Raw genomic sequence first — 10998 nt, 5'->3', positions numbered from 1 at the left:
TGTTCCCAGGGATGGAACTATTTAAAGTAATATTGACAGTTTATAATAATCACAATACACTTGTGAAAAAGACAAGGGGAGAAATACATAATTGTACGAATTTTGCCTTATTAACAGTATGCCTGGCTTCATCTTGGGATGTGCATACCAAGCTTAAAAGTGGAAACATTGGAAAAAAGGACTTTTTTTTCCCTTATGCAGAAAAGTATGATCTCCAGTTCCCTGGAGTTTTTATGGCATAGAAAGGAGATGTTAACACAGCCTGCTGTGAATAGAAGATGTGAAAGATAGTCAGGACCTCAGTGATTTCTGCATGAAAGCAGTCAGCAGAGTAGCTCGTTTATGTGCTGTCAGCACCCTAGCAGTGAGCGCCGAGACCTGGAGGAACTAGAGGTTTTCACTGAGGAGCCTCATAAGGAAGCTTGGAGGGTCTGTGCCCAGCCCCTGTGGCAGGCACGCTGACTCAGGAGGGACTCATCACAGGGTCAGTGCAGGGGGCACGCCAGGAAACTTAAATCCACAGGATACTGTAAATTAGCCTTTCACCCAAATTGTAAGGCAGATATTGAGAGAGCTTTATTTTCTTCGGTTGGAGTCCTGATGTTATTGTTAATTAATAATTTCCTGAGTACCTTATTATCTTGAATGCATTTCAGTTTAAAGTACAGGTAAATTGGTTCTTCTCACTCCCGTCTTTTATGTGTCCCTTTATAGAATTCTGCTTCAGATGAAATGTTTCCAGGTAGTGTTAGGCTTGGTTTTATCAGAATCATTTAAATAAACTGTAGTTTCTAATGTGATTGATAGGGTGTGATCACTGTGAGCTGTGGTCTCAACCTGCTGTTGACATTTAAACAGATAAAGCTGACTAGATATAGCCATTCAGGTGCTAAATATATTTTACATCTACTTCTAACAGCACAAGTGGAAGTATTAAGAGATCTGGCTTCATTGTCATTGAGCTGTGAAGTATTCAACCTTGTCTGCCCGCGCTTAGTACTGTTGACTTTTTTATTTCTGTTGGAAGATTAAAATTAAATGCTTCACTTTTTTTGTCAGCTTTTGGGAGTTAAATTGACATTTAAGACTGTAAAATTTTTTACTGAGTGCTTCAATGTCAACAAAGTATTCTTGGAGGATTATATTTTTCAAGGGCACTGCACAAAGGTTCATTGATCAGATGTGATTTATTGCAATTTTTTTATTTGAGCTCTTTTTGTATATTTATTGAAGTTCCCATATTTCGTATTCTAACTATATTAGAAGAGATACTTCACCAAATAGGTACTAAACATGCTACGAAAGATCTGGAAGCACATTGTTCTGATTCTAGGCTGTGATTTTTATGATTTTGATTTCTTTGTTTGAGGACTTAGCGGTTAGAAAATTGAAAACAATGGTGTATACCTGTTACACTGAAAGGAGTGTTGCTGTTGCTCACGTGGGTACCGATTATCTGTTGGTTAACTATGTTCCAGTTACAGTCTGTCTGATACCAACACCGGGTTTGTTGCCTCTGAAATTAGTTTGCTTTCTCATTTTTGAGTATAGGCTAACCTTATTTCTTTATGCAATTAAAAAAAATTGTTGGTACTATGCTTTTTAATGATGAAATATTTGTTCTTGAGATCAATAATAAAATGTCAGTACTTCCTGGTTTGCAGAATCATCACAGATTTTTGACTCTAAAATGATCATAAAAGCAGATAACTTATCCATTGTGTATTCTTACATTGTGTGCTACCAAAATAGTAATATAGTGAATCACTTGGGATAAATGTCCGAAAAAAATCTGAAATGCCATTCTTAATGTGAATAAATTGAAAGCTGCAGAAGTAGGAGGGAGATGGCCACTGAGAAATGTATTTGATGATAAACATACTTAAAAAAATATCAGCTACCGTGTATGCATTTGTGTTTTATAATGTTCCATTTTAAATGTTGAGCGACTCCAAAAGATATTTTTGCGAATCGGTAGAAAAATATTTAAAATTACTTAGCCCATCTGATACACTTAGCACTGCTCAGCGGCATCACGTTGGACTTTAAATCTTAAGAGTGTTATTATTGAAAGTTAGGAACACTCACTGAAACATTAAAGTCTTCTTGGTGGAATAATTATGGAATGCGGGTCTATTCCAGTTAGAAAGGAAAGCAAGTACTCCATTTTGGGGCCAGAAATTTCTAATCGGATGAAAAGTGTGATTTAAGATCTAGGCCTCTCCTTAAACTATCAGTACTGTGTTCTTCAAATTCAAATCATATTTTATGTTAAATTTACTTAGGATCAAAACCATTCAAGTGCAAGATATGCCACTTCGCAACGGCTCAGCTTGGCGATGCCAGAAACCATGTCAAAAGGCACCTTGGGATGAGGGAATACAAGTGTCATGTCTGTGGGTGAGTAACCTGAAACCATCTCTGCCTTGGTGAGCCAGGCAGCATGTGCGGGATAGCCATTGTTTCAGAATTCAGAAGTGATATGAGTAAGAGTGGCTAAAATTATGCTTGCGTACCCTCCTTTCCATTGTTATGGTAAATTCCTTAAATACAGTTATGACATTCTTCTCCCACTTCTAATCCTCTACTGCAGATGAGCAATTTTATGGGCTACAAGGTCAATTTGAACCCGTAATCTGTAAATTGACTAAATTATAGGATGTTCATTCACATTGCCAGAGAGAACCGTAAATTCCATTTAAAGACATAAAAAATATACATAATACAGCTTTAGGAACGTATATGTATTTTTTTTTCTTTTGCCATACTGCTTTAATTTTTAATCACATTAATGGCTAGATATCCCGGACATATCCCATAAAGAGAAAGGCAGAAAAAGATTTAATTTCAGACAACTGGTCACTGATTGTGGCAGAGATGAAGCTTAAATAAACAGTGTATAATGTATGTTTTTGTGTAACTTTATTCCAAAACTTGTTTGCCATTTTTAGTTAATGACTCTTCCTCTAAAGAATCGTTGCCGGTGTTAAGCTGTCACTCAGATGTGTTGCGTTTAATAGGAAGCACTGAGATGCCTTAATGCACAACTGATTAATTTAGCAGAAATGTTTCAAAGGTTTTAAAATGCCATGACATCTATGGTATATCATAGGACATTCAGAGCTGGATTTTAATACCCTCTCTCTGATTAAAAATATATTTTAATGCTATTATGCTAGAGAAATTAACTAATATGTGTATCCTGTGAAAACACTTTCTGTGAAACCTGAGAAACGTGCAATTCTTACGGCCGATTCCCTAAATACTACAGGCTCAATTAAATTATGCACTGTGCACATGTTATATTAGGTTTCCCTTTTTAGTGGAAGATTTAGTGGGCAAATATCTTTTAAGTCAAAAACAGCCTCTGTCTTTTGTTGGGCAGTCATGTCATGCCAGGATGCCGTTGCATTTTTTGACCCTTAAGATAGTTTTACAAATAACTTTGCAAGCAGTTTTATTAACCACGGTCTGTGATTTATTCATTGGCCGAATTGATGGCTCAGTAACTTGCAGCTAAAGTAAATGAAGATGAACCTTTGCCCTCAAGCCCCCTGAAGATCAGTGGGGAATGAGTTTTGTTGCCACTGGCTTTAGCTGCAAGGGTTGAGTGCCAAATGGTTCATTTTAATTGCTCTAGGTCTTGGAATTTTAAGAGATACCTCATTTATTGTTTTTACCGTATGAGTTGTAGGAAAGAGGAAGGCCCTGACTCCAATGAGAATTTGCTATTAGATGGCACTAAGCAGTTTCTTCCTCAGATCTTCAAAATAATCGGGCAGTTTTTGCGTGCTCTGTTATTAGAAATCTAATTCCTCCATTTTTTTTTTTAAATTTTTATTAGGGTTACTAAGTCTTGGGAAAGAGAAGAAACTTTTTTGGAGACTAGTTTCTGACCTAAGTAGCATCCAAAGCAGTACAGGATTGGTTGGCTTTGATTGTCCTTTTTAAACCCACTTGGCTCATTGCTTGTTACCGCACACCACTGACATGTGACACTCGTCTATTTGCTCGATTCCCAGGATGAAGAGTTATAAATACATAGAGATACATTGAGTTGTGTGCTGATGCCACAGAGGTCTGAACGTATGCACGGGAGCGGCAATCTAGATTCCAAAACTGTGTCTTTGAGAATGATGGTAGTCATTGAACTTTATTTCGCTTTGAAATAATAGTTGTCTTAATTTTTTGTAAGTGAAATTTGATTTAAAAGTTATAGAACAATAACTTTTCTAGGGTACATCTTGTCACGGTGACGCTGAAAGTTCTGAAGAATTGTAGTAAACCCAAGAAGTGTTTGTCTGTGGAGTTGAAACGAGCAGTTTCGATGAGTTAGGTCTAACGAGTTAGAACCCTCTCAGGGGAAAGAAAAAGTATTGTAGGGCGTTCTGTATTTCCTGTATTTCAAATGGATAGGGCAGTAGGTAGGTTAAAAACTAAAGTGAGAATCATGATAAAAAGCAAGAATTAGCCGTCAGCTTAGTGGCAGTAGCATTGGTACATTAACACTGGTGACAATGTCAATTCATTATCATTGATGGCTAAATGATCCTAGAAATGCTCAGTGGACCTATTAGTTCCTGAACATAAGCAGCCCATGCTGCATGTCTTCATTAGCAATTTTAATTGCTATAAATTTTACCTTTTAAAAAAATCATGCTTTAAAAGGTGAAGCGATCTTTCAGGAACATTAACTCTATAATTTTGTCACAAACAGAAGGCCCTGCACTGTGTTTTCTTTTCTGCAGTACTTAGGATCTTCATCTCTGGCTTTTAGAGTTTTATGAATAACCTTTTCGTTACCTGAATTGCAAGAAAATAAACTGCTTTTCAAATAGTTCTGACTGACTAATGTATAAAAACAATGGAGCAGACATTTTAAAAATGAAATTAATACTCACAATGTTGTATTCTTTTGTCCTAGTAACTCTTGCTTTTCTTGAAAAAAAAAAACAACCCTCACATTTTATAGCGAAATTGATGGAAATAGTAAACTGCGCGTTTTGTTGAATTGAGCACATTAGATTCTTTGTAATTGGTTTTTCATGTCTGCCTTTCTAGAAGATTGTAGACGCTCATCAGATAGGTATCTCGTGTACTTTTACTAAGGCTTGGCTGAAGAGTTGTGCGTTAGCTACCCCCTTAACAAAGACTGCCTTTTAAAACTTTTATTCCAGTTGTTTGCGCCTACAGTGATTTTCTTTGACTCGTTAAGCTCGGTTTTAAGATAATTGTCTCCATTTCATCGGCAAATCTTAGCTAAGGTATATTACGGATGTAAGTCAGTTTGACAAAAGTAGCTGAATGTGTTAGACGTCTAATTCCTATCAGGTAGCTAGGGTTCAGAGTTCAGGATTTAAGTTTTGTTTACCCATGGTTTATATATGTGCCCCCGACATGGTAAAAATTTCGAAAATGTATTGCTTTGCGCTTCTTGTTTTAAGAACCTGTTGTTGATCACTTTATTTAGAAGTCTTTTATTTTACTTTCACTTTTAAGAGGAGGAGTTTTTGAACAATAAGTTTCTTAACGTTTTTCTGACATGTGAATGTGATCTCAAGTGGGGTTTTATAGAGTATAGGTTGTATTTTTATTCAGCACTTACTGGGTAGTTCACATGAGCATGTGCTGTGGAGCTGACAAGGGTTAGTGGGGAGAGAAGAAGTAATAGAGCATCTCTGCAGAAGTTAATCATGTTTGTTGGGAACGTGTGTTTAGAAATAAGTGAAACACATATTTCCCTAAATTAGTGATTCCTACCTTCGACTACTAAAAACACAACTTGAAATCTGGGTGGCTTATAGACCCCATGTTTCGTTAAATCTGTTTAAATTTACGTCTCTCTGTCTCTGTGTGTATCTACACATGTAATAGGGTTTGTGATCCTGTCCATAATAAATGGTATTTATGCGGTGGTGTTGTTTGTTAACATTCACTTCATTTGTTGATCTCATAGTGTCATGATATTGTTCATCTCATGTTTATTATCCCCATTGTACAGATGGTAAACTTGAGATTAAAAGTATTTTTGGCAATGGAGTCAAATTATATACTGGTAAGAGTAGACCACGGTTTCCTTACTTTTAACTGTCCCTTTATTTTTTTAATTTTTATTTAAAAATTTTTTCTGCTTTGTGCATTATCTGTTGGTTTGTTATTGACTTTAATTTGTACTTATTTTTTTCTCTCTAGGTTATTTTCCCCAGAATGTAATAACTGTAATTTACCTACCTCCTTCCAGCCCCTAGCCAATTTTGTTTTCTGCTTTTGCTCAGGTTTCTGTTCTTTTGAAAACTTGCTTGCATGGTAGTTTCCTTCAGCATTCTGGAATTCAGTCTGTTTTTGTGTCTCTTTCTCTGTTTCACTTTCTCACATTAAAGCATTGTTTTCAGTAACTTTATCATTCTTCCCCTTTGTTGTGTATGTGTTGGTAGTCTATTGCACTGGAGTGGTTACAAATTGAACATCGTATAATAGAATTAAGTGCCAGGACAGGTGAGAATATTCTTACCTTTCCATTAGGATGAGAGGGGTGAAGATTGATCAGCTTTGGTTACTGTGTTTGTTTTTTATGATCAGTTACTTAGGAAAAAAAAAAAAAGAGTAGCAGACCAGTGTGATTTCCACCAACCTCATAAGTGCTCGCTGAGTGCTGCATGCCTTGATTCACAGAGACCCCAGTACGCGTAGCCTGGGGATTAGGTTATTTTCTGAAGGACTTCCCTGTGTCTGGTCTTGAATCTTGTGTGTCGAGTTAAGTAGTAGAGTAGAATTTACCTAATCAGGAGAGAATAAGGGCATTTTCTTAAGTCTGTTACATCCGGGTTCACGAAAAGATTCTAGACATTTTCTATTGTGTATTGATGTGCTTATGAGCTGTTTATTCTTATTTGGTTTAAGAAACCTTAAATAGAAAGTTACTAATGCAGTAAAACTCTTTGTGTGTGTGTGTGTGTGTGTGTGTGTGTGTGTGTGTGTGGCATTACCTAGTTTTTGTGCATTAGAAGGGATCTCTATGTAGATGATTATAATGTCACTTTCTGACCTTTGCAGCTTGAATAATTGTAAATCATTGCTTCATAATGTGTCAGAGAATGTCTGTACTAGGCAATTAAATGGCAGAATATAATAGACCAAATTATTGCCTGTCATGTTTTCAACAACACAGTTAGTATTTGAGTTACACTTAATCATTACGTGCATTAGCAACTTCATTGGAATCCAGCTTCAGGCTGAGCATGAAATACATTACATTATTTAAACCTCTAATGGTACAAGTCATTTATTTGTGTTGAAGTCTACAACATGCAGAGTTTCATAAAGCAAGGAACACTTGAGAGCTTAATTTATCCAAATCAAAGTCTAAATGCAGATAAACACAAGTGGCAAAAATTAGTAATTTTTATAGGCTGGAAATATTTAAAAATACATGGTTGTGGGTAATTGTAGGCAGCAGGAATAAATTAAAATCACTATTTTTAGTCTGTTCTGGGAACTAAAGCTGTGTATACCTAAATCATTAAAAGCACCATGGAATTGCATTTTTAGCTGAACAATTAATTATACCCATCATATCTACAGATGTATCCAGCCAGATAACATAAGCATTTGGTTTGACTGGTTGTTTTGGTTAAAAAGATATAGATAGAAAGAGTTTGTTTTATGGTCTGGCATGAATTATGCTGGTAACAATGTAAAATGCAGGTTCTCTCAGTTTTGTAAAAAATTTAAATTAAGATTCAAATACTCTTATTTTAAAGGGTATATTACGTACTTTATGTATATAATATATTGATGCTTTTTGTTTGATGATATATTTTTTGCCTTTCGTTTGAAATTGAAAAATGCCACGTAGTGATTACTGTCTCTCTTCCTGTCAGCGAGGAATATAAAATTAACATTGTTAGTTTATTCCTCTGGTGCTAGAGTCCTTGAAGTCCCGTTTAGTGAATGATCATTGTCTTCGATTTTTTTACGTCCAAATCACTTTGTAATTTGAATGTCTAAAAGACATCTTAGTTATAATATGAAAATAAAAAACACTCTTTCTCAGATACGGATTCTAGGGTATTTTACAGGGAACTCTTGTAAATCCAGGACAGATTTGGGAGTGAGATTGGGACAGTGGAGGAGATGGTGAGAGGCTTTGCCACCCCCACGCCTTACTCTCCATTTTGTAGTGGTGTTTTCTTGAATTTTCGTCATGGAAGAGGGGGTCATAGGTTTATTTCGAGGCAGTGTGTATCGTCAACCTGTAATGAAATAGAAACACGATACACGTTGTCATTTCTTGGTGTTGTAGTTGACAGCATTGGCCCAAGATCTTTTTCAGTGACAAATTCCTATGTCAGGGACTTTTTTATTTTTTTGCTTTATTTTTATTTGAAGATGGTTCCGTGGTGATTTTAAGATCCAGTTGTGGAATCTCAGGATTCTTTAGCTCTCCTGATCCATACGGTGGAATAGGGGGGGATAGCCAGTCTTCTGGTTTCCTTTGCCTGTCCTGTGATTTCTTTGCGGGGAGGGAAGTTAACCTGTTTTCTCCTTCCTTCTTCCTGCTCATGTGGTTCTGAAAGGCGTTTACTTTCTGAAAGGTTTTGCTCTTTGATTTGTCTGAGTCTGAGTAAGAGGAGGTGTTGGAAGTGTACATAGGAGGGAAGCATAACCAGGTCTTGATTCAGGCCCTGTAGGGCACACTCTTGAGAGTGTCCTCTCTGTGCAGACCCAGTGACCAGCTGGTGCAGGGGCCTTGCCAGGGCTTTGCCATCATGTGCGCCAAGCAGGAGAGACAGACGTGAAGAGGGACGCACGAGGGGTAAGAAAGAGCAAGGGACAGAGGTCTGCGGGGAGTGCTTGGCTCTGCTTAGAAACACCAGGAAAGGCTTCCTTGGGAGGTTATGTTTGAGTTGGGTCTTAAAGGATGAGGACGTGTTCGCCAGGCTAATTTGGACAGTTTCAGTAGATGGAGCAAAAGAACAAAAGTAGTGAAGTGTAGAATAGCATGACATCTTAAGAACCTTGCAGGAATTTCCTGGAGTATAAGTGGCTGATGGGGTGAAGTGGAGGGTTTTAAAAATACTAAATAAACAGTTACGGAACATCAATACATGCCACTGCTGTTGGTCTTTAGGGCTGAAGTGGCCAAAATAATAGCCGCTTCAAAGGGAAGGAGAAAGCTCAGGTAAAGACACGTCCAAGTCTCGCTGGACCAATTCGGAAGGTTGCGTTTCGTCGGGTAGCCAGCACTTGGGACGCAGGTGAGTGGGAGTTAGGTAACCGGGGCAGCCCATTCCAGGCAGGGTTTGGGGGTGTTCAGTACCTGTAAGGACGGTAGCCCCGCCAGAGTTGAGGTGGTGAAGCAGGGAGGACCTCCCTGGGGGGCTGGGCGAGGCGGGCCGGGCCGGGTCACAGAACTGTGGCATGTTGCCTAGTGAGTGCTGGCCTTTGCGCCACTCCTTTTTGACTTGTCTGCTGTCCTCCAGTTTTCTGGACTGTGAGGAGTCAGGGAGGGGACGAGGTGGAGAGCCTGCTAGGAATCAAGGGGCAAAGTTATTTTTATGAGAATTTCACTGTTTGTAATTTCAAGTAGGGATGCTATTGATTGTGGGTAATTGTGATGAAAACTGGTTGATCCCAGTTCCGTGTAAGCTGAGGCAGCATAGTTCCAAATAATAACTGCAGGGACGGGGGCCCCTGGGGGGCTCAGTCGGTTGAGCATCTGGCTTCGGCTCAGGTCATGGTCTCACAGTTCACGGATTCGAGCCCGGCGTCGGGCTCGGTGCTGACGGCTCAGAGCCTGGAGCTGCTTCAGATTCTGTGTCTCCGTCTCTCTCTGCCCCTCCCCTGCTCTCACTCTGTCTCTCTCTCAAAAATAAACATTAAAAAATTAAAAAAAAAAATTGCAGGGACGTAGAGTTGTGTGGCCACGCTGCAGATGTCCGTGTGCTGCTGGTGCCTTGGACGTTGGTGTTCCAGTTGTGTTTCCGTGTGCAGGTCATGTGCATGGGAAACCATCCGTGTAAAGATGCATACTAGTTAGTCATGTGCTCTCTTCCTCTACTTCTTAGTCCTTGGGTGCTTTTCTCGTGGGTACCCGTGGGCTCTGCCTCCACATCCTCTGTCTGCTCTCGTTCGGCCCTGGACACCTCTGCTCCCCTTGCTGCCCTTGTAGCGTTTTAACAAGAACTAGCACAAAGGCTTTATTACCTGACTCCCAGAGTGCCAAGGAACAATGGTTCCAAGCACAGCAAGTGCTCCTCTCTGGATCTACGAGTTTTCAGAATGTTGTTTTTGTACTGCTGTTTCCATTTGATGCCGAGGCGCTGCAGGAATCTATTGGGCTGGACCAAAGGATGGTTGTTTGGAAGGACTCAGAGAGAGTTAGTTAGCATGTTGAATACAGTTAGGTTTCCGTGTGGTTCTTGAGGAGCTGGAAGATCCTTCTATGTTGTCTGCCTCAGTAGAAGATCTTCCTTCCTACTGTGTTTTGGAAGGTGCTGCTGTAAACGAAAGGGGTGGGAATGGTCTCGTGCTGGTAACACACCAGGTAATTGTCGTGATCATAGTAGCAAATGGGTATGGGTTTTTAATATTGTGGCCAGTCAGTGCTTCAAAACAGAAATTTGCACTAGTCTGAAAAATTGGAATGCGCTTAAATATTAAAAAGGCATTTCAGTGTCCCCCAATGGAATTTGTTTTAAAAACAGGGTTTTAGAAGTCACACTGTTGTCTGGTCTAATCTCTCTGGTAGACAGATTTAAAAAAATTGGGGTTAGGGTCTTAGGTGACTTCTTGAGAACGGAGACGAGAACTCGGAACTTCTGACTCTAAGGTTGATGTCGTTTCCATTTACTCCACGGGCCTCCTTCCTGTTCAGTCTGAGTTTATTCCTGATACTCTTCTTGTTTCCGTGGTTTTGGCCTCCAGTCTTTTAACAAGGGAAGCGATGGTTACGTGTTTAAGCAGCAAACTTCATTAATTGATCCATGTGGTCATTTA

The 10998-nt window shown here is 39.0% G+C and overlaps 1 long non-coding RNA gene across 1 annotated transcript in view; it reads left to right on the top strand.

Annotated features, from left to right (window-relative positions):
* The first annotated feature begins 2284 nt into the window (after positions 1-2284).
* Positions 2285-10998, top strand: part of LOC123587521 — an 11474-nt gene continuing 2760 nt past the window's right edge. Inside the window, exons 1-2 of the long non-coding RNA XR_006707343.1 lie at positions 2285-2400; positions 3605-3610. This is a non-coding gene — a long non-coding RNA (uncharacterized LOC123587521). The remainder of the gene's footprint in view (positions 2401-3604; positions 3611-10998) is intronic.

The sequence above is a fragment of the Leopardus geoffroyi genome, chromosome D3 (genome assembly GCF_018350155.1).
Source record: "Leopardus geoffroyi isolate Oge1 chromosome D3, O.geoffroyi_Oge1_pat1.0, whole genome shotgun sequence".
NCBI classification, from domain to species: Eukaryota; Metazoa; Chordata; class Mammalia; order Carnivora; family Felidae; genus Leopardus; species Leopardus geoffroyi.
Note: the sequence above shows the minus strand (reverse complement) of the source record. Positions and strands in the feature narration are given on the sequence as shown.